This window comes from Canis lupus, chromosome 22, assembly GCF_011100685.1.
Source record: "Canis lupus familiaris isolate Mischka breed German Shepherd chromosome 22, alternate assembly UU_Cfam_GSD_1.0, whole genome shotgun sequence".
Taxonomy (NCBI): Eukaryota; Metazoa; Chordata; class Mammalia; order Carnivora; family Canidae; genus Canis; species Canis lupus.
Genome location: NC_049243.1, coordinates 43,364,767 through 43,388,546, shown reverse-complemented (window position 1 = coordinate 43,388,546; position 23,780 = coordinate 43,364,767). Strand labels below are relative to the sequence as shown.

The 23,780-nt window shown below is 34.6% G+C and overlaps 1 protein-coding gene and 1 long non-coding RNA gene across 2 annotated transcripts in view; one reads left to right on the top strand and one right to left on the bottom strand.

Moving 5' to 3' along the window:
- The window catches only part of GPC5 (glypican 5), a 1,343,656-nt gene that overhangs the window by 620,747 nt on the left and 699,129 nt on the right, over positions 1-23,780 (bottom strand). The gene's annotated exons all lie outside the window — the stretch shown is intronic.
- On the top strand, positions 678-6,569 carry LOC102151572. The gene is made up of 3 exons (XR_005376465.1): positions 678-830; positions 2,594-2,720; positions 6,314-6,569. It is a non-coding gene; the product is annotated as an uncharacterized LOC102151572 (long non-coding RNA).

The window sequence follows — 23,780 nt, the reverse complement described above, 5'->3', positions numbered from 1 at the left end:
CTGGAGAGGGGGCAAAGGTGGATGGGGTCAAAGTCCTCTGGGGCACTTTGTAGATCTCCACTACAGTGAAAGAAAGAAAAAAAAAAAATCTAAAATTTAATGGTATGGAGACTTCTGGAAATGTAACCTACGCTATTATCACCGACCATATTCATGATATGACCCAAACCCAGATGGAAGTGGAGAAGTAAATTAGCAATCAGCGTGCCAATCTGAAAAAGAGTTGCTTCTGAGGTCTACTGAATTCAGTTAAAGATAAATCCAGTCCTAGTCCCACTTTTGCATAGCTTTCCAACTTGGGATTCTCATCTTCCAGACACCTCAGTTCGCTTGCTAAGAACAGGGTAAAAATATCACTGATATCATGCAATTGTTGGGGGATAAAACACAGTATGTATTTTGTAGGTTGTATTATATTTCACCTATGTGATTAGGAGAAGGATAATGGAGTTTTCTGGAATGCTGAGTGCAGAATGCCATATGTAAGTCTGTCTGTAACCTACTTCAAGGGAAATTCATAGAAGGTTGCAATCAAACCATTAGAAACAGGGTTTCTTTTGAATCTAAGTGGCACCCCCCAGGATATGGAATTTGAACGTGCTTCATGCCTGAAAAAGGGGAAAGTAAATAACCTAGGTCAAAGGGAAATTGCACCTAACAGACTTTGGCACCAGAGACTTTATTCAAGGTGATCACAGTAAGAGTCAAGGCTTAACAGTAGGGAACAGATATTGAACTCCACTCCACTGAAACAAAAGGCCAGAGAGTTTTCAAGTGTTGAGTGACCCAAAGAAAACAATTGGTGGATGGAATTATGAAGAAGAATGAGGGTAAGCAAAGTGTTTGCTGATTGGCACTTACCTTAAATTAGGCTCCTCTTCTCCCACAGAAACAATGAGATGGGATTCTCTGTTTCTTGGTGATTAATTTTTAAAAGTATGGCTCCTAGGTCCTTGGAAAACACAGTCCTGGAGTGTAAAACTGTCGAGAGGCTGGAAAACTTTTGTATCTCCTCGGGCACAGAAAACCTGCAATAGCAGGTTTCCTCAAATGCTTTAAGGGAAAAGGGTCAGTCAGGGAAGTGCCGTCAGGATGAAATCAGTCTGAAATTTAGTTTGGCTGAGGAAACTGTTAAGGTGTTCTCAGTTGCCTGAGGTAATAAACCCTTGTCATCTTGAAGTAAGGTGCTGTGTGTTGTGGAATTCACTTGCCCCAAACTATTTGGGAGTTTGGCTTTTTTGTTTTGAAGACCATAAAGGAGTTCTTTATTGTCATTCCTGGAAGAACCAACAAGACATTTCTGTTGTGATTTTGGAATGCCACAGATTATTAACCCATTGATGTAAGGAGTTATATAATATCCTCTGCTTTTTAAATGTTAGTTTACATAATGGCCCTGCCAGAGTATAGAGTTATTTCAGGGGCAACAGCAGAAGTTTTACATTCCTCAAAAGGAATTGTTCACTACATAATGATTGTTGTCAAGCAAGATAAGACCCCATTTTCTACAGATTCTCAGAGGTTAAGGGTTCCATAGGTGGCAAACTTAAACATTTTCTGTTCCAAGGCATTCTTTTTCTCCCCCTATTGCTGGGCTTTCTATTCACTGAAAATTATTATATGAAATAAAATCTGTCTTCCAAAGTTTTCCATTAAAAAACTGATTTGTGTGCTCCAGGAGGATGGGAAGTTTGTCATATATATGTTTGATACAAAGGAAAACACATTTAAAATGTACAATTTATATTTAGCAACTGCAGGGAACATCTGTTAACTAAGGGACACATCTATTATTCAGGGCGATCATCAACATAACTATTCGATCATTTGTCTGAGAAATCTGAGCTTTGAGTTCAGAGAGAAATCTTCCCCTCTCCTTTGGGCTGGAGCAGAGGAGAGTAGGATTGTGGTTTGTATCAATCGGATTCTTGTCAAGATTATTCCCCTCGGTGGTGGCTTGACTACAGCTGAGAAAAACCTCTTTTACTACCCTCCCATCCATCATTGATTTGTTGGATACGTTGCCAAATGATTTTGTTGGTAGAGCCTAGGAGTGATATAATACAGGGATGATATACAAAATGTTTAACTAGGCCTGTGAAGGTAATACCCAATTAGGGTGGGTCCTGACAATAGCATAAGTCCTGAGGTCCCTGCTGAGCCATGCAAGTCTTTAGGTCCAGGACCAGAATAAGGTCCTAAGGGAAGCACTAGGGGTGCGGGCACACCCCGAGGACATTACTGGAACTTAAGACAGCAGCTATTTATTGATCCGAAATATTCCAATGTTTTAACAACTGGTTCAAACAAACTGAATATAAACTCTAGTATAAGCAAAGGAAATTTCATTACTGCATTGGGTTTGACCCCCACCCCCACCCGAAACAGCAATCCATGTGGCAGGCACTTCAATCACAACTTAATCAGATGTAAAATTCTCCCTCTTTAAGATACTGTGCATGCTAAAGACCCGTTTTAAGAAATGAAAGGGTCCCACAGAAATTCAATAAAACTACTCACGGATTTTGCTGTATTAGCTCATTTTTACTTGTAATAGAAGATTGTTTTCTGAACGTTTAATGTATCTCTGCAGGGAACATAGCATAATGGAAAATGCTTGCACTTCAGCTCTTGTCAAGATCACGGTCCTACCATTTGTTGCCTCTGCAATCCTGGGCAAGTTGCTTCACCCTTGTGTGTTTTGGCTGGCATAGCTACAGGTAAGGCCAAGCGTACCTCCTGACAGCTGTTCCCACTTCTGGATAGAGCACTTCTGTAGCACTTGCTACCTGCTAAACATGCCAAACTTTTTCTTACTTTTTGACTGTTTCCCCCAACTAGAATATAAGTTACATGAGATTTGTCTTTTTGGGGTTTTTTTAGTCACTATACACATTATATCTCCAATGTCTAGAACTCTGACTGGCACACAGTAGTTGATCTACATTTATCTGTTGAATAAACAAACACAAGGATATTGTAACATATTCTGGTTCTTTTGTATCTGTTAAGGTGTTCTCCACTGCAGTAAGGAAAACCTGAGTTAAACTGGTTTAAATAATAAGGAAATGTGATGTTCCTACTAGATTAAGAATCCTGCACTATCCAGGTTGAAACTGTGTTTTCAAGGGTTTTCTCTGTACACTTTTTTGTCAACAAGCTGAATTTTCTCTTGATTTCAAAAAGTCTGCCAGCAGTGTTGGGGTAGTTTAGTTTCCTGTTTAAATCAAAAGCAGGTAGAGAAAACCTCTCTCACATCCATTGGGTAAGTGCCCTTTCCATGGATCAAACTGAACCTATGTAATTCATGAGCTCATCCCTAATCTATTTGTTTCTGAACTTAAATATGTATCAGGCTCATCTGGAGGGTCTGTACAAACACAGATTTCTGGGATGTCCTCCTCTAGCTTCTGATCCAGGAGGTCTCAGTGGGAGCCTAAAGATTTGCATTTCTGACAAGTCCCCAGGGGCTGCTGCTGCTGCTGCTGTTCCTGCTGCTGCTGAACCATACTTGGAGAACTTCTGCCTTGATTATTATCCATCTTCAGGGAAGAGCCACAAATTGCCCAGCTAAAGCCTGGGTCCTTGGATCAATCAGTGATAAGAGGGTTGGGAAGGGTAGGGTCCGTTTGGATTTTAGGGGTTATCCTTATTGTTAAGGACAGGATCAACTTCCCCTGATCTACATGTGCTACCTAGGAAAGAGGTCAGGAACAAAGGGAAGCAGAGTGGATGAATTCTGGATAGGAAACTGGCAGCCAGATAACCCTTTTAATGTAACTGGGCTTTGGAAATATGCACAATATACATCGTTTCTGTTTCCTTCACAGAGTCCCCATGACCAAGATTTAGCTGCCAGCGTTCAATGGATTTCTTTTGCTTCTGATGCCCTCCTAACCTGCATATGCCAAGAGGAAGCTGCATTTCCACTATCATTTATTTTATTCATCTATTTATTATGTGTCTGAGGGCCTGTTTCTCCAAGGCACTAAACACTATTCTGAGATAATTAATAGAAAATAAAATAGTTCTATATTTAAGGAGTGCTTAGCCGTTGGTGAGGCATTGGAGACAACGCCTGGAAATAACTTTAAAATATGAAAGTCTATGATATAAGAGAGAACGCTTTGAAATCTACAAGAAGGCTTGATTCTTGTGAAGTCTGTCTTTTTTCTTTACTTCATTGGCCTCTTCTCCAAGGCATGCCAATGTGACACCACCTACCTTTAGTTTGCTTTCATTTCTTTTTTTTTTTAAGATTTTATTTATTTCTTTGAGAGAGAGCAAGAGAGAGAGATAGAGAGAGAGAGAGAGAGAGCACAGAGGAAGAGGGATAGGGAGAAGCAGATGCCCAGATGAGCAGGGAACCTAACACGAGGTTCAATCCCAGGACCCAGAGATCATGACCTGAGCTGAAGGTAGACAGTTAACTGACTAAGCCATCCAGGTCCCCTTGTTTTCATTTCTGACTTGAAAAAACACAGTTGCTCTATCCGGAGGAACAACTGAACCTTGTTTCAAGGTGACTCGTGTGCGGAGTTTGCTTTATTTTTGAGACTAAGGACTCACCTTGGAGAGGGAAAATTCTCTTATATACATTATATATTGTTCTAACAGATCTTACTTTTTATAAGCACCATATTCACGTTTTATGTCATGATCTAAATATTTTTAAAAGATTATGGAACAAGGTTGTCAGTGATTATCATGACTAGTATTTGAAACTAGAGAAGTTCCTTAATTCGTCTGAAAAGAACAGATATCTATAGATAAAAGGAAGTCTAGTGATAACTTTGTTCAGAGTATAGTTATAGGGAAGAACCAACTCTTTAGCAATGATAAGAAGGAAAAGAAAGGAAGTGAGCCCTAAGCACCAATGGAGAATTGGCAAAAAATTTTCTAAACATTTTTTAAATGCCTACTGAGGAACTTAAATATTTTGAGTTATTCAGTAGGAAATCACAATCTGCTATGAAAAAAAGAAACAAAGCTTAATAGTTACCATGATGCATATTGAAACTTTGAATCTTTATAGTTCATAAAGAAAAAAACATGTTCTCATCACTGTGATACTGATAACATGTTAAAAATCTGACATATGGTAGATAAAAATGCACATGTACTTTTTTTCCCATGAGATAATAATCAGGCATTAATTTTTATAGTTAGTGCAGAATTCTCACATGTGTTTTATTTATATGCCTACTTTGTTAAAAGGTTTTTAAGAACATTAATTATTATTAAACACAGATTCAGGGTCAAGGTTATTACCAGCAATTATTAGGTGCTCACCAGATATTAGTTCTACTTCCTTATTTTCTTGCACACAGCCAATAGGCAAGAATTGATTGCAATACTTTTATATAGAAGATTGAAGTTCATCGTGTTTAAATCTTTCACCTAGTATCACAGAGCTGAGACAAAACTTGAAATTTACCTCAATTGTTTCAATGATTGTTCTATTCTTTCAATAAGATGATACTATTTTCCTACTCATAATTTGGCCTGAAAATTCTTCCCAGGTCTCAAATTATTGTATTTTATTGTGAACACTCTTATTAGTTCAAGAACAATTCATAAAATTAAGGTATTGCTATGAATGAATGTGCCCCCACACTAGTCCAATCATTTGTTTTAATTTGAGGCATTAAGAAATAAGTGATAACTTAAAGGTTTAACCAAAGTATTTCTTCATTTCTTGTATTAGATTAATTGGGACTTGTGATTTACATGGATACTTAAGAGAAATGGGTTCAAAATAAAATATGTATCTATAGTTTCTATGTTTTAACCTAGAATTCAAGATCTCAGTGGAGGTGTTAACATTATTTTGTATTGAATTATGTGATTTTCATTGATTCTTGGCTGGTTTCCAGAGAATATACTCTGAGTGACTTTTTATGGCCCAACATATTTTCTTTTTTTCTTTTTTTTTTTTTTTTTAATTTTTTACTTATTTATAATAGTCACCGAGAGAGAGAGAGAGAGAGAGAGAGAGAGAGAGAGAGAGGCAGAGACATAAGCAGGCTCCATGCACCAGGAGCCTGATGTGGGATTTGATCCCGGGTCTCCAGGATCGCACCCTGGGCCAAAGGCAGGCGCCAAACCGCTGCGCCACCCAGGGATCCCCCAACATATTTTCAATTTGGTAAACATCCTATGTGTGCTTGAAAAGCACGTGGTTTCTAGCATTGTTGGGCTCAATTTTCTATTACTGGATGCAGTGTTCACTATATTAATTAGAGCAGATCTATAAGTTATGTTGTTAATGTCTTCTACATCCTTACTGCCTTCTCTCTGCTTTTTCTTTCAGTTATTGAAAAAGTTGTATGAAGATCACCCACCAGGACTGTGAATTTGTCCATTATTTCAATAATCTGATACAAATATAATAATCCTGCTACTCCATAATGCTGCCAAAATGACTTCTAAGAAGTAAAATCTTTTTATTTTATTATAGTGTTTTATTGACATCAAAGATATCAATTGTAAGATGTACTATTATTTTATGTACTATAAAGAAAGAAAAATCTTGCTAAATAAAATCTTTCATAATACCAGAATGAAAATTCTACATAATTTTGTCATTCAAGACTCATATTCTTAAATTCCTTTCATTTCTTTCAAGGCATCTTGCAATGTCCCCTAACTTCAGTTGCATGGCACCTGAATCAGTAATAAAGCAAAGGATAGCTTCATCCACTTGTGGGAATGCTCCTTTCTTAGGTTCCCTAAGGTACTTGGTTTTTGCTTAGAAAAAAAAACAGAAAAATGGATTGAGTTCATGCTTCTACTTCTGAATATTTCCTTCAAAAATACCAAATGCATGCCTCACTGCTGTTTGTGACTCTCTGCAAAAGACAATATATTGTTTGTTTTACTACTTAATCATTCTATAACTTTTTTGAAGGTATATGATCATTGAAATCAACACATTCAGAATTAACCAAGTTGATCATTCAATTAAAGTGGCAATATGCCATGGGCACCACCTGGCAACAGCAACTTAAGACTTCCATCAATTAAAAGACTTAACCAAGTATCAGAAATGTGACTTATAATTGATGAAATACCACTCTCAGCCATCTGATTCATCCTTTTATATTGTTAAATTATACACTTTATAATATATTCCTCTCTTTAATACTAAAAGGCATAAATAATGGCAACTCAAATTTCTGAAAAACAAAGATCATGAATAACCGAAAGTATGCCAATTTGTTAGCACGAGCTTTCACTGGAGTCCACAGATGATGTTTAGTACATGCTTGATGACAGGGAAGATGAAAGAATAGGAAATGAGACAGTGCTTGACCTCAGGGTGTGTGTGTGTGTGTGTGTGTGTGTGTTCCTGAACTCCTCTCTCTCTCTCTCTCTCTCTTTTTTTTTTTCTGGAAAAAAAAGGTATTCATCTCGGAAACACTTTTTTTGCTCTAACCATGAGATCTGAATAAGAAGCAGCAACTTCTTACATGATCCCCAACTCCATAGTTACAGGTATTGCTTTAAAGGTGCCACCTGAGCAAGGCTGGTCCAAACATAGTAATTCCTGAGCCCCTAGTAATTAGTCTAGGTGACCCAATATAGGCCAATTAGAAAATTTCCCCCAGGATTTTTCAAAATGAAGCTGAAAAGGACAATATTTTTTTTCTCTTTGGAAAGCTATGAGGATATAGGCACTGACAATTTCAGAAATCAAGACTATAGTCTTGAAGAAACACAATCTGAGATAATTTGGCTAGCAAAAAAGCAAAAAATTAAAGGTACCAAGAGAATCCCAACTGTTTTAACTCTGAAGTTCCTCTTAGTGAGAGTCTTCTACAGTTTATGGGAGCCAAAAAAATCCCTCATTTTGCTGTATGTTTCAGGTGGATTTCTTACATTTAAAACGAAAATTGCATTAGTTTTGGCTAATACAAGTATTTAAAGAAATGTGTAGTTAGCACATGTTTATGATGAAGGATGACATAATTACAATTATTTTGTGTGACAGTAAGTGTCACTTCATCACATAAAGTAAAAGCACAATATTTTCAGGTGTATAGAAGTAAATAAAACTTCCACTGAGGTGTTTTTTTTTTCCTTTAATTTTCTTTTGATCTCATGCTTTAAGAAGGAATGTGTGAGAAAATATTACTTGGAACTTGGGGAAAATTCATCATAAAAGAAAAGAAATTAAAAAAAAAGAAAGAAAAGAAAAGAAATAAAAGGGATTTGTCAAAGTAACATAGTCATCCCTCAGCATATTGAAAAATGCAGCCATTCATTCCTTTTTGGATATGTTATTGTATAATCAAAATAAAGTTTGGCCATAATTACAATTACAATGACTGTGCTTCGTATTCTTAATGAGAATACATTGAACAAAGACTTAGACATAAGCAGGTGTTTTCAGTTTGACTTACTGACAGGATCCAAGTAATTTTCAGCTTGCTCTGAAATTTAGTAACATCTATATATTGCAGGCTTTTGCCTATTTTTCTTAAAGGATTCCTGAGACACAAAACTATATACACCAGTCTGGAGGGAATATCAAATTTTTTTAAAAAAAAATAAAAACCTGTGTTTGAATTGATTCAGTCAGTATCAATACTTCTGTTTGAATTTTAAAATGAAATTTCAATGGTCCTATGACTGATATAATCTGTCCATTTAGTACAAATGGGCAAATCTCTTGACTGTATGAAGACTCCCAAGACAGATCCAACACTAATATTTCCTTAGTAGCATTGAAATCTTGAGTCTTTAATTTGACTCATAAAATACCTAAACATACAAATTATAAAGATAATAGTGATCAATGTTCTCTTCTGAAATTAGTCTTCTAATTGAAAATAGACAATATGTCATTTCAAACCATATGAAGCCAACTTTACATTTTTATGAAAGAATATTTTTCCACTATTAAATGTTATTTCAAATAGAATTAACCACTTTCTGACACTGGGGGATGTATATCTTGAAATTAAATAATAAGTCTATTGATTGTTACTTTTACTTTCAAATGAAAGGAAAGGTGGTATTAGAATTAATTAATTAGGGGATCCCTGGGTGGCTCAGCGGTTTGGCGCCTGCCTTCAGCCTGGGGCATGGTCCTGGGGTCCTGGGATCGGTCCCGCGTGGGGCTCCCTGCGTGGAGCCTGCTTCTCCTTCTGCCTGTGTCTCTGCCTCTCTCTCTCTTTCTGCATCTCTCATGAATAAATAAAGAAAAATTTTTAAAAAGAATTAATTAATTATGATCTCATATTTTATATAACTTTTATGTCACGTAGACCATAGACTAGGTGCTGCTGATTTTGGAGACTGGAATATACCATCTCTGCAGTGAAAAGAACAATGAACTTCTCAAATGCTATTTCCTGCTATTTCATTGACTAAGTAATAATGGTCATGTACTTATTTTTCATGGAGAATTTAATTTTAGAAAACTCTTACTTCCTAGCTTTAAATTATCTGGCAGTATTGAACTCTTTTTAATTTCCTTTGATGTAACATTGACGTGACAGTAGATAGCAAGTTATTTTATCATGGAAGAGAGTCAGACAGTATTTGTTGACTTCCCATTGGAGGTTAAATATTGTTCTAAATGATTAAAAAGTGTGTATTGCCTACCAAACTTATCATCTGCAAGTCAGTTACTTCTATGATGTCTCGATTTTAGTATGGAATTACTGCAAAAAGACTTGGTTTGGACTTACTGTTTTCCATCATATTTCTCTATTTCTAAGAGAGATGTCACTGCAACTTATCAGAAATAACTTACTTGGATTCTTTTTCAACTGTAACTTACCAGTAAGTTATAGCCATTTTGGATCAAAAATTAAAAATTTTTAGGCTACTTAGTTATCTTTGCCATTGGCTTCAAGGACAGGTGGTGGTCTTCTTTCTTGACATCATTGTTGAAAGGTGCAATTATCTTCCCAAAGCTCTGACTTTATTTATTGTTTTATTAATTTATTTACTCATTTACTTATCCATCCACATCTGTATTTCACTCATGATGGAAGCAAGAATAATACCTGAGCTAATTAGATCATACAGATTTTTGAACTGCAAGTTATAAATTTGGACCTCACAATCCTGTGGGGAAATCATTATCTATCAATAAAGAAGTGTTACTAATTAATAAGGAGCATACCAATGGCCCATAAACAAACCTGTCAGTGAGAAACATTTCTAATCAGACATAGCTGGTAACAGAATCAGTTCTAGCTGCCAGGAATATAGTGGAATACAGCACTAAACACTTTTTAGTGAAGAGAGGCACATGATACATAACTATCATAAGTACATAATATATAAACAAATATGTAATGAGGTATCTTTGGATGAAGATAAGTTCTCTAGTATAAAGTAACTGAGTGCTATGATATGGAGAGGATGGTTGACTTCTTTAGATAAATCAGAAATGATTTCTTATGGAAGATGATATTTCACCATAGACTGAAAAAATAAGAAGGAGCCTTAATTCAGAAAAGCCAGGCACCAGAGTTCCAGGAAATGGAAACTAGCAAGTACAAGGATTTTGGGGCAAGAATTTGTTGGCATGTTGAGGTCCATGTAGCCATGTGGCTATAATGTAGTGCCTCAGCATGCAATAGATCATATATATATGTCCTACATATCATATAAATCATGTATATATGTATATATTATTATATTTTTTCTGAGAAAAATATGAAAACTCTTACTATGAAATTAAAAACAGGCAGCAAACAACCTATTCTGCATTTTCCCAAAGACATTGGGGGTGGGGGTAGGATGCACATATGCTCCACAAGAATAAAGTGGAATTACAGATACAAAGGCATACAAAAGTATTATAGTAGGTTATGATTTTACACAGGATTTTAAATGACTATTGCAGACAATACAGTTTACTATGAAACTGAAGAAGCAGTACATATTCTGACATGAAACCTAACTGTCCTGAAAAATGACACCCAGTGTCAGAGTATAAGATGTCAAAAAGTATCTCCTAACCACGCTGATGAGGACAGGCAGCCTGGTGGCTGGTGGCCACACCACATAACGTACTATGAAGGACATGATGTATACATACATATGTCAGATTATGTATAAGACAGCTCCTTTTCTGAATACTATGATATTTCCAATGTATTTGGAAATTTGGAACTTCCAAATTTCAACTTACCAGGTATGAAGTCTAAAAGAAAATAGCAGGCTTTGAGGAGGACTATTTTACTATTGTTTTGTATCCTTGGAACTTCAGAGAAGGGAATTGTGAGTGAAAAAGATGCTTATAAAGCATATTAGCAGTCTGGGAGTGGAGGTGTTTAATGAATTTTGTGTGTGCAGAGACTGTCTCAGAGCTGTACCATCACGGCTGTCTTAAGTACCACTCGCCTCAGCCTCAGAGCTTGCTCACCTTTAGTTGTACAATTCATGTTGTTTCTACTGCACACTTTTCAGTATCTTAACGTTTCCTGTATAGCAGGCCCACCCAAGCAAATATTATTTTAACTTAGGATCAAGTCATGCACGATAGCATACTTCCTCCTATCTCAGGGTAGAAAGGAGCATATTCCCACTTTCACCTACTGCTTTCTATGTCTGGCAACTGCATGCTGCTGTCTCTGTGCTTTGTTTATCGGTAAGACGAGCTACTGTTGATGTTGAAAGTTCTCCCAGTTACCCTGGGTCTGACGTGGATCAGGAGAGGAGAGGGCAGAGTTACAGCTTTGATGTTGGCATGTTGGAAAGTAGAAAACAGAATAGCTTAGCAGCTAAAGAAATGTTGCCTTTGGATCATGAACAGAAGGGCCAAAGCAAAAGTTTTATAAATAAAAGTGAAATTTCTCTAAGACTTCATGACTAAAATCTTTAGTGAGGCCACCTAGTTTTCAATAAAGTTTTCAGTTGGAGACTCTCTTTTAGGATTATAATTATATTTTAGGGCTGATTAAAATATAGAACAATAAAAAACTAATCAAACCTCTACTTCTCCTTCTTAAAAATCATTTAAATTAAATTTTAAAACACATATTAAGCGTATATATTTATGTATTAAGTGCTTTGTACATAGAAATCTTCATTTCTATTCTTATTGTCATGTGAAAAAATCAGTATTGCCTTTAAAACAAAACATTACCTCTCTAATTAAATCTTATAAAAATATCAGGAGCTATCAGCATAAGTAGTTGTAAAACTGATATTTATATTTCAAAAGCTTTAGACAAACTAATAATATTTAATACTTTATTGATAGTATATTATGTAGTGTTACTTTTATAAGGTGGAATACATTTTTTCCAATAAATTTTATAAGAGAAATAAATTTTGAAGATATTATTAATAAAAAGCAAAATTAATTCTTCTCTGATTAGTTCTCCATTATGCTTTCTTTGCTCCCTTGGCTCCTACCTTACTGGCTCTCTTAGTCTCTGGAAGGCTCAGTGAGTCCATATGAAAGAGTTTGTACATAGACTCTATCTTCCTCATCAAATGCTCACACTCTCCTTACATGTGATTATTCAATCACTTTGAATCTCTGTCTCAGTCCAGGCTCACTGTAAGTACAAAACAAATCTATGTTGATGAATGAATCTGTGAAATTCTGAGACAAACTTAATAGCCAGGAAAACTTTTCAAAGGCAAATAAAAATTATGTTTATTGGAGGTGGTTCAAATGGCAGTGTAGGAAGATACTGAACTTACCTCCTCCCACAGATACAATCAAACTCTAGCTACATATGCAACAATTCTCTCTGAAAAAACTAGCTGAACAGCTTCTCTTCAATAAAGCTCAGCTTCTTCACACTGAGACTGGTAGGAATGGCAGAGACATGGTCTCTCAAAAAACCAACCTCTGATGGGTGACCCACAATTGGGAGGGATCTCACAAGTACAGAGATTCTCCCTGAGGAGTCAAGGGTTTGTGCCCCACATCATGCACCCCAATCCTTGGGATGTGCACGGTAGAGAAGAGCCTTCAAAACATTTGGTTTTTGGGCACGTGGCTGGCTCAATCAGTAGAGCACGTGACTCTTGATCTCAGCATTGTGAGTTCAAGCCCTACACTGAGTGTAGAGATTGCTTAAAAATAATAAAATCTAAAAAAATAAAATAATATTAGTAATAATAAAATCTTTAAACAAACAAAACAAAACAAAACATTTGGCTCTGAAAACCAAGGTGAATACATCTAGGAAAACCAGAGAACTATAGAGAATGAAGAGTCAGCTTTTAAAGGGCAGGGGCACAGACTTACTTGCTCCAGGACTCAGCATGAAAGGAACAATTTGAAAAGCACCTAGAGTATTGGGGAAGGAGATTCATTTTCTAATAATGCATCTGCCAGAGGTGCAGAAACCTATTGGAACTCATTCCAGGGCCTGAGGCACTAGTGGACACCATTTGTACTCCTCTCTAACTTGCTACCACCATGGGGCATACTTTACTCTATGCTACTCCCAAGATTCTGCTAAAGCCATGGTTGAGCACCTCACCCCTGCCCCTACAATCCCACCAAAGCTGATAACTGAATGTGCCAGCAAACCTGGCAGTCTAACATCCCACTACTGCACTGTGCCTATAGCCCCACCAAATCCATGCATGCACTCCATACAGGGAATTCCCCCTGAGCACCTGGCTCTGGTGGTCAAGAGGATTGTGTTTCAGGACCCCACAGATCTGGAACAATCAGAGAGACAGTTCTTAGCAGGTTATCACCCCCAGCACACTATACAGACAGCAGACTGAAACACAATTTGTCTTCCTAGGGGAAGGCTATATAGGCTTATCACTCTTCTAGAGGTTACAAAAGCTTTCTTTAGGATCTTAGGCCAGGGGATGCCACCTCTGTGTTATCCTTTGGCCTTATTATAACTTGCCAATACTTGCACAAAAGAGCTCATCTATTCATTTGAAGTCCCAATGTTTGCAACTATCACAAGGAGACACTTCCAGATTACCTGGTCTGAAGGCCAGCAGGTTTTACAATTGTCTCACAGGAGTGTATATATTTGCATACCTTAAAATCTGCTGCCTAAGGGTCTATCGAATCAGCTTGAAAATAGGTGCTGAAATTTGTCCATAGAAGGCATACAGATGACCAAGAGGCATATGAAAAGATGTTCAACATCATTAATAATCAAGAAAAAGCAAATCAAAACCACAAGGAGATATCATCTTACACCTGTCAGAATGACTATTATCAAAAAGCCAGAACTAGCAAGTGTTGGCAAGGATATGGATAAAAGAGAATACGTGTACATGGTGGGTCAGAATGCAAATTGGTGCGGCACCATGGAAAACAATATGGAGGTTTCAAATTCTTAAAAAATTAAGAATAGACGTAACATATGACCCAGCAATTCTACTTCTGGGTACTTATCCAAAGAAAATTAAAACGCTAACTCAAAAAGATATATGCACCCCTATGTTCACTACAGCATTATTTACAGTGGCCAAAATATGGAAACAACCTAAATGTATATGAATGGATGAATGGATAAAGAGTGGTATATTTGTTCAATTCAATACTATTCCTCCACAAAAGAGAATGAAAACAACAACAAAAAAAAAGAGAATGAAAACTTGCAATTTGCAATGACATGGACGGACATGGACCTTTAGGGTATTACACGTATAAGTAAAGTAAGTCAGAGAAAGAGAAATACCATATGATTTCACTTACGACTGGAATCTAAAAAACAAAACAAACAAAACATAACTCATAGATACAGAGAACAAATTGGTGGTTTCCAGAAAGGAGGGATTCGGGGAAGGTTGCAAAATGGGAGGTGATCAAGAGTTACATACACACTTCCAGTTGTAAAATAAGTAAGTCATAGAGACCTAATGTACAGCGTTGTCACTACAGTCTAAAACAGTGTATTGCCCATTTGAAAGTTGCTAAGAGAATAAATCTTAAAATTCTCATCATAAGGAAAAAGGTAAATTTTGTAGTGACAGATGTTAACTAGACTTAATATGGTGATTATTTAGCAATACAAACAAGTATCAAATGAATGTCATGTACCTGAAACTAATGTAATTTTACATATCAATTACATTTCAATAAAAAAGCTTCTGAACATAAAACAAATTAATTTTTAATGAAACATTTATTTTTAGTAAATATACAATATTGAAATGAAGTACAATTGGTAGTTTGTTACTCTAAGTCATTCATGGAAACCTACTTGCCAGAGTTATAACATTTTCTGTTTGCTTTGCGTCCTAGCATATTAGTTTTATTTATTTATTTATTCCTATATCTTTCCTTTCTTCACCATGATCATTGACACATGTGAATAATGGCAGAATGGACATAAAAGTAGGAATACAGTGTGGTTATTAAAGGCAGTGGATTTGTCCTCAAACAGATTTAGATTTAAATATTACATTTGAACACTTGTCTGGCAACAGGAGCAAATTAATGTCAGTTGTGTGTGTGTGTGTTTTTATTTGGAGCTAATATACTCTAATGATTATTTTAAAGATTAAATAGTGAGTATAAACCCAATAAATACAATTCACTTTTCATAGTGTCTGACTTATATTTTTGTTTACTCTTCTAAGGTAAATTTATAATTCTAGATACTGTTTAGATTCTGTTTTGTTATTTAATTTCAGGTTTTGTACATGCCCAACACTAAATTTGGAAAACACATTTTATGTCTATGTGTAGATTATAGCTCGAAAATATTTATATAAGAAAATGCGTAGAAAGATCTTAGTATTAATTTATATTGTAATATTCATTTATATTGAAGAGCCATACAATCTTATGACTTGATTTTCAAATGCATTTTCGATTATTATTCTTGTTTTTAATTTGTGCTTTCCTAAATTATCCTTAATGCAATACCATGTCCACACATATATAGCAAAGATCTTTATTAGACAGCTAATGCTTCTCTGATTTAAGCTTTAGAATTTTCAATGATAATTATCCTAAGATAAGCTTATTTTTTCCTGATAATAGATGACTTTGAATTTGTGCCCCATTCGCTGTGCAGTCATGACCCTAAAATCACTTTCTTTCTCACTCTACTCAGATTTTGAGGAAATGGCCCTAAAGACCACGTTGTTGGAGAAAGACCATTAGAAATGAGATCTAACGGGGAAGCTAATAGTAAGTCAGAAAGCCTTGTATTTGCCCTCTGCTAATCCTTTTACACTTAGGTTTCATTTTTTCTATTCTCTTCCCTAATGAATACCTGCATTACCACACCGTAATGTGTACCTTCAGGCTACAGCATACTGAAACTGATTTCTAAATTCATAAGACATATATCTCACCATGACCATTATGCAATTTCTGAATGAGAATACTGTTTTTCTGTAAGGAAATGTGCAAAAGCAGTGTCTGGCGGGTTTGAAGCAGTGGAATGAGCCTTGAACTCAGAATCATGGGATCTCTTTATACCCTGGCCTCTTTTAATTTGCTCAGGCACTGTGAAGACTTGTTTTAACTTTTATTTTTTCTCACTTGCAAATAATGAATCATCATACCTAGACCACAGTGACAGGATCAAGGTTCAGTAGGTTTCTACATGGCAAAGCCTACCATGCATATTGCCTGAACCTGCAGTTTGCTGAGTGTGGGTCTCAAGTCAGATGGAGATCAGTGAGTTCCATTTCAAGCACACATGATGAGCTAGGTGAGGTCAGGCAAGGTGCCCTGACTCTCTGAACATCAGCTTTGGTGGTGTGGTGGTGGAGGGGGGGTAGTTGTAAAATGAGGATACTGATCTCTATAGCGTTTATGAAAAATAAATTGCATAAAGAAGTGATGCTACTCAAATGGACATAATAAACTAGATTTACCTCTAGCAAAATATGTAATGCAAAGTTGGGGAAACAGGTTGAAGGTAAGCAATTTATGGTTGAAATATTTTAAGCCCAATTAAACCTTAATACTAAAAACCATTATGCAAATAGCTAGGTTTTTAAATTATATTCAGCTTATAATTTACCCATTTTGGAGTATATCTTGCTGAATATGAATTTTTTAATTTGAAGAATTAATACTTTAATAAAACTACAGTCATAAATATTAAAATGCTTCACATGTTTTTCATAGCCTAAGCAAATATTTATAATTAGATTAGACATAATGTGCCTGCATGACTGCTTCCTGAAGTTCTATGTCTTAGTTAAAGAGTGTGTATCATGGTGCTGCCCAAACAGGATATGATTGTTCCTGTCCCCGACAGGCACCGATGAGCTAGAAGACAGCAAGTGAATATGGAACAGGGTTGTTACAGAGAGGACTGTAGGGCCATATGTTCCTGGGATCCCCCCCAAAAAACAGGTGGTCAGCAATTAGTAGAGCATTAAACAAATGTTGTCTAAAGATTATACTTTAAAATAATTTGTTTTTCCTAATACAAAGGCTAAAAACTTTGTTACAAAAATACTAACATAAGAAAGTTGGCATCAAAAAAAAAAAAAGAAAGAAAGTTGGCATCCTTCCTCCTTCCCTTCCTCTATTTTTCCTTTCTTTCATTCATCCAACAATGTTATATTGTTTCCAGTGAGTTTTTCTATAGGCTAGTCACTGAGTTCATCACGGTGCTAAACATTGAAAATTCAAAATGAATGGTATTTCTCTTACTCTTCAAATGCATGCAGTCTGGTAAAAAGAAATAGGTAAGTAAAACTACATTGTTACCTGTGTAATAAAGAGCTGTATAGTCTATAACCAGAGCATGAAAAGTGGAGTGGCTAATCCCTGTGGCCAGTAAAAGCTCTCAAAATAGAAGATAGTGAAGGTACCAGAAGTACCAGAGTGAGAGACCCACGGGCAAAGCTGAATAAAGAGAGCCTCCAAACCCACTAACAGAGCATAGTAAACTCCTCAAGACTCAAATAGTCATATCTAGAGCAGCTGGGTTAATTTATGTATAATGATAATAAAATGGATAAAATTCCATTTCACAATTTGAATACAATCATTCTCAAGATGGATTTTATCATATCAATGAAATCTATAGTTGAAGAATCCTCTCTTTTCTATTATTCATTATAGGAAACTATATCCAATATAGGTTTCAACCTTTATCATTAGTAACATATGCACAATAAAATGAATACTAGTTATTGTTTCATGGTATTCTAGATATTGAGTACAGAATTTGTATTTTATTAAATGAAAATATGCTATTTTTATTCCACTTTAAATTATGAAACAGTAAACTTTATTTTTAATAGAAAAAGGAGATATTTCTATTATGTCAATGTATGAGTGAGTAGCTAGATATCAAATTAATATTCTTTAAATTTCTGTAGGAGTATATTCAATATATTTGTAATAAGCTCTCAATAAAATTTCATGATTACAGTGTCAGAATAACTTTAGTGTTAAATAGTACTAATGAAATATGTGTATATTTGTCATGTAAACATAAAATTACTTGTTATAATGCATGATCTACATTTCAGTAATCTGTAATCCCATGCCAGGACATAGAAATGAAATTAATCTTTTTTTTTTTTGAAATGAAATTAATCTAAAGTGCCAGATAAACTTACTTCAGTGTTAGAAAAGTAACGGAATATGTGTATATTTGTCATGAAAACATAAAGTTACTTGTATTGTATGGTCTACATTTCAGTAATCTGTAATCCCATGCCAGGTCATAGAAATGAAATTAATCTAAAGTGAAAATTTGTTTTTATTATTCCCAGGCCAACTAAACTTAATGAACCTTGTTCTTACCTATAGACATCTAATTTCATAATTACCAAATGTTTCAATTAAACCACATTTTTTTCTTCCACGTTCAAAACTAAAAATAAATTAATCTCATATTACTGAATGTTACATTATTTAAGATCATTAGGAAAAAGAAATGTGAATAAGGAATGACCACTATTACTATGCATTGTTATACTTACTTTTAAGTTCACTCCATGAAATAGTGAATAATTCCTTTAAACAATGAGCTCCATGTGTCTTTTTAGTTTGTTTTACTTTGTCTTATTTTGCTTTTATTTTATATCCTCATTTATTGTCATGCACTTATTGAATATGAACGAAACGGCTTAATGAAAATCAGAGGTACAAAAGAAACACATAAAATAAAGGCTTAATTTTTCTTTCTCCTCCTCTCTCTTTAGTTTTTCTTCTGATAGGTGCCATTTTTACTTTCAACTCTGACAATTAATTAATAGAGGGCTTGTTCAAAGCTGTGCTTTCAGCAAAGTGACTTCTTCCTATTGTATTTCTTTAAAGATAATCAATCGGAGCCTCTTTTAGCTGTCAATAAGTCTTCACGGCCTCCTTTCTTTCCTTCTGTCATCAGCAAGTGATAACATTTAGAGCTACATGAGAGCCTGTCTAAATTGTCCCCAGGAAAAAAAAAAGAAAGCTTTTTGATATTATCTATGCTACTACTAATTTTTAAGAGCCCTATTCTCTCAAAATAGAGATTCCAGCAGTAGCAACTGACTGATGTATCTATTTGCATGAGACTGAAATGAGAGAAAAGAGCAAAATATGTCAAAGCAGGCACTGTCCTACATACCACAATATGATTAAATGGGTTTTAGAACAGAGCTAGTTAACATCATGGGAGTTTTATGCTAAAAAAGTAAATAAATAAAAAGTCAGCCACACGATTTGCGGTTAGAAGAAGAAGAAATCTTGAGGGGAGTAAAGAAGACTTTATTTCACATTCAGTCATAATGTTCTTTATATGAGTAATTAAGTCTGAGAATATTGTACTGAACAGTGATGATAGAAATTAATAGATTCTAAATGAAGCATTTTCTTTTTATTCTCAACAGCTGTTCATTTTTACTTAGTGTGCACATCTTTCCCCCAAAAAGACAAAAGTAAAATTATTCTTTAGGAAATTAATCACATGCGTCTCATTATTTCAAATAAAATGTTCTAAAACCTAGGTTCTTCCTAAATGGAGACTAATCTCTTCACTGTGCCCGCCTCAGAATCTCATCAATGAGGAGTGCAGTGCCACCTTCTGGTAGAGAGGGGGATCGCTTTTCTTTGTCTAGAGAGTTACCTGGAACATTGGAATCCAATTGTGAACATGTATGTAGTAAGGTAAATAAACGGTATTCTTAAGCACATACTTCATTTATTTTATTATAATGGCAAAAGGGATTGAAATTTAGTTCACTGACAACATGGTTTGATGTATGATTAACTTAAAGTATTTTTGAGGTTCTTTTTCAATAGGAAGCAATCACTATGTCAAACTCAACAAGCCTTATTAGCAATTTTCTGTTAAAAGATAGCAAATGAGTACGTTGTTTTAAAAACATATGAGACAAATATAACTTTCAAGATATAACAAACATTAGCTCTTACTGCATTATATTTTAAAGTCACATGTGTTGCTTTAAATTAGGTAGGTGATTTCTTCATGCAAATACAGATTACATGGAGAATTTGCATACATACTGAGGGAACAGTTTTGGAAGTTCATGCTTATATAACATGTTGAAGATTATTTTCCATTGAAATATGTTTAGTATATACATTACTTCATTTAATTCTCATAACAACCAATGAAGCATTTTATTTTAGATGAAGGAATGGGCAAATGTCCTGTCCTAGATGATTCAATGAGTGATGAGCCAAGCTTCAAACCCAGGACAATTCAAATTGTAATGAGTTTTCTACAAGCGCTTCCCTCAATTCACTGAATATCCAAAATGTGTTCTACTAAGAGACGAAAAGCTTAATTTGCTTAAGTTTTCCCAAGCATTCATATTTATTTCCTCATGCCAACAATTTTCAACCATTTTACTCTTAGCAAATATGTTGTATGTGATTATAGAAACCTGCATACTGTATAACATATATTTCCATAAAATTTATCTATTTTACATATATTATGTACAACATATTATATAGGTATATATGATTGTTACTAAAAGGTTTAGGGATATTGACAAAGTTTTCATATGAATCTTAACTCAGATTTTCCTTGTAGTCCCAGGATATTATACTATATGCAATGGTAATGGCAATACTTCTTGAATTAATTCTTTACCAAATTTCAGTTTAGATGCCAAATATATCAAAATACTTATTAGGGACCCATACTCACAATGTCTTGATTTAAAATTATTAGAAACTGCAAAATATGTATAAAAAATTCAGGAGATAATTGCTACCAGAATGATTTTCTTTAAAAGGTCAATTTTCTGGCTATATTATCTTCAAAAGCAACACTGTTAGGATCTGGGTTTTTGAAATATAGTTTCCTTTGAGGCCCCTCTTTTACATTAATTTTTAAGTAGTATCTGATTATACTGCTTAATATTAACCTTAAGTTAATATTTCATTACTACTCAAAGCTCTGTTGTTATATTTTCTATTTCTCATTAATTGAATCACTACTAACATTCAGTATTCATATATTTTTGAGCTAAAAAATCATCATAAAGTGAAAATAATACAAAGCTCACTTTACTTATTCCCTTCCAAAGTTCATTGAGAACTTAATAATATTTGTATCTTATCATTTATATTAAACTGTATACATGGTAATCAGTATATCCTAATTTGGTTACAACAACACAGTAGTATAAGCTTATTGGCAATAATATAGAACAAGTTGTCAACCTTAAAATGTCAGTTTAACTTGGAGTTATACTATTTTGTTGTATTTTATTTCTTTTTAACTGAAGTTAAATTTATTTTATTAAACCAAAATCATCATCATTTGCCATTTTGATAAACTCACTTAGGTATAAAAAAGCCTAGGTCTGTGAAGTTGAAAAATAACACATTTCTTATTATTGGGGTGAAAACTGGCATTTACTTTAGAAAACTCTCTAAATAGGTTTTTCATCCACAAGATAGCCATCTTATTTCTTTCTCTAGAAAACTGGGGCATTGCCCATAGTTGTTCATAAGACTGTGAAAATATATCTTTCTAAGTTTAAGAGAATTGATATTAATTATTTTGAGCTAGAGATCAGGTACAGATACCTATTCCTACAGTACCTTGGGGTTGAAAATCATTGTGTTCACTTTTATGCATATTACCAACTTAAAAGGAAAAATTTCCACAAGCTTACTAAGGGGATGACAAAATTGAATATTGTGTTTTAGCTCACCATCTCTGGCGAACTGAAGCTGATAAACGTTCCTGAATATTGAGTGAACCTATCCTTTTAAACACTTGTTATATCAAACTAAGTTTGATAACACTTCATTTTCCAACAAATGAACAACAAGATCTAATATAACCAACAGTGTACAGACACTATGAACTCATCTATGAACTCATCTATCCTATAGCAAGTCTTCAATACTTAATTTACAAAATTACCATGGACTCTTCTTTTCTGGTATTGAAAAATCCCTGATTTTTCCCCATTGGCAAATGACTCAGTGAATTTCTTCATTGGTGCATTCTGTCGCTGGGCACATTAAGAGACTTGGCTTTGTAAATTTTTTGTTTAGCTCTGGTGGCCTTTATTTTGTTGTATTAAAATCATTGTATGTTAAGTTTCTCATTAATTATCAGGAAAGGAATAAATGAAGACATCAACTTTTAGAATTGGGAGGCACCATAGAAATCACAAGCACCCTCTAGCAATAATACAATAGACTAAGGTGATGTGAGTACTCATATTATACACACCTACACATATTGAGTAAAAATAAAACAAAAATTCTTTTAAGTGCATAGCTGAGTTTTCAACAACAAAAAGTATCCTTAGTTTTCCTAAAAGAAGAATGAATTTAAATCTGGGATGACAAATGTTCAGTCTATCACTGGGGCTATCTTGGGTGGTGAAGACAAGGGTGGAGGATTACTCTTAGTTATTTAAAGTTTCAATTTTAATGCAAAGGCAGATGCTAGTTTTAGATTTAAGGAGAAAGCAATATGTGGAAAATGAGAAACTTTGACAAAGTTAGGGCCTCAGGGGGCTGCACTTGCAAAGACTGATTTTTAAAAAATGTACCCAGTGGGTCATGTAAAAATTTTAAAAATGTATTCCTCTAGGATCTGGAAATAACTTTTTTCCAGAGATTTTGAAGCAGCTTACATATTCAACTAATGTAGTTTTGATGTTTAAATTTATAACACATGTATATATGTAACAAAATGAGAGGTTTCCCATGGACTTCTGGAATGAGCTAACTTAGTAATCATTAAGCACTGTCTCATACTAAAAATATTCTCAATAAAACAAAATGAAACAAAGTTTGCAATAAAAACAATATACCACAAACAGCACACAAAATAAAAAACAAGATGAGAGCCACAGAGATTTGAGATAACAGAGTGGAATGTGATAGAAAATATAAATAGGGGAAGCCTGGGTGGCTCAGCAGTTGAGCATTTGCCTTCTGGTCAGGGCATGATCCCGGGGTCCTGGGATTGAGTCCCACATCAGACTCCCCGCATGGAGCCTACTTCTCCCTCTGCCTATGTCTTTGCCTCTCTCTCTCTCTCTATTTCTCTCATGAATAAATAAATAAAATCTTAAAAAAAGAGAAAATACAAATAGTCTTGTTTATGATAATTAAGTTTGAACTTTCATAAATTACTTTAAAAACATAATTTAAATTAATATTGTCAGTGATTGGGTTAAAACATTGTATTAGATAGAATCAAAGAGAAAATTACTAAACTGAATGATTATATATGAGGAAATTATCCAGTTTATATGTTATTTTAGTAAATGACACTTATCATAGTGACTAAAATCATAAGGGATTTACAAACAAATAGCAAAGTATGTACCTGACATTGATAAAGAATATCATAAACTTCATTGAAAACCATAAAATTAGATCTAAGTGGGGAAATATTTATTTA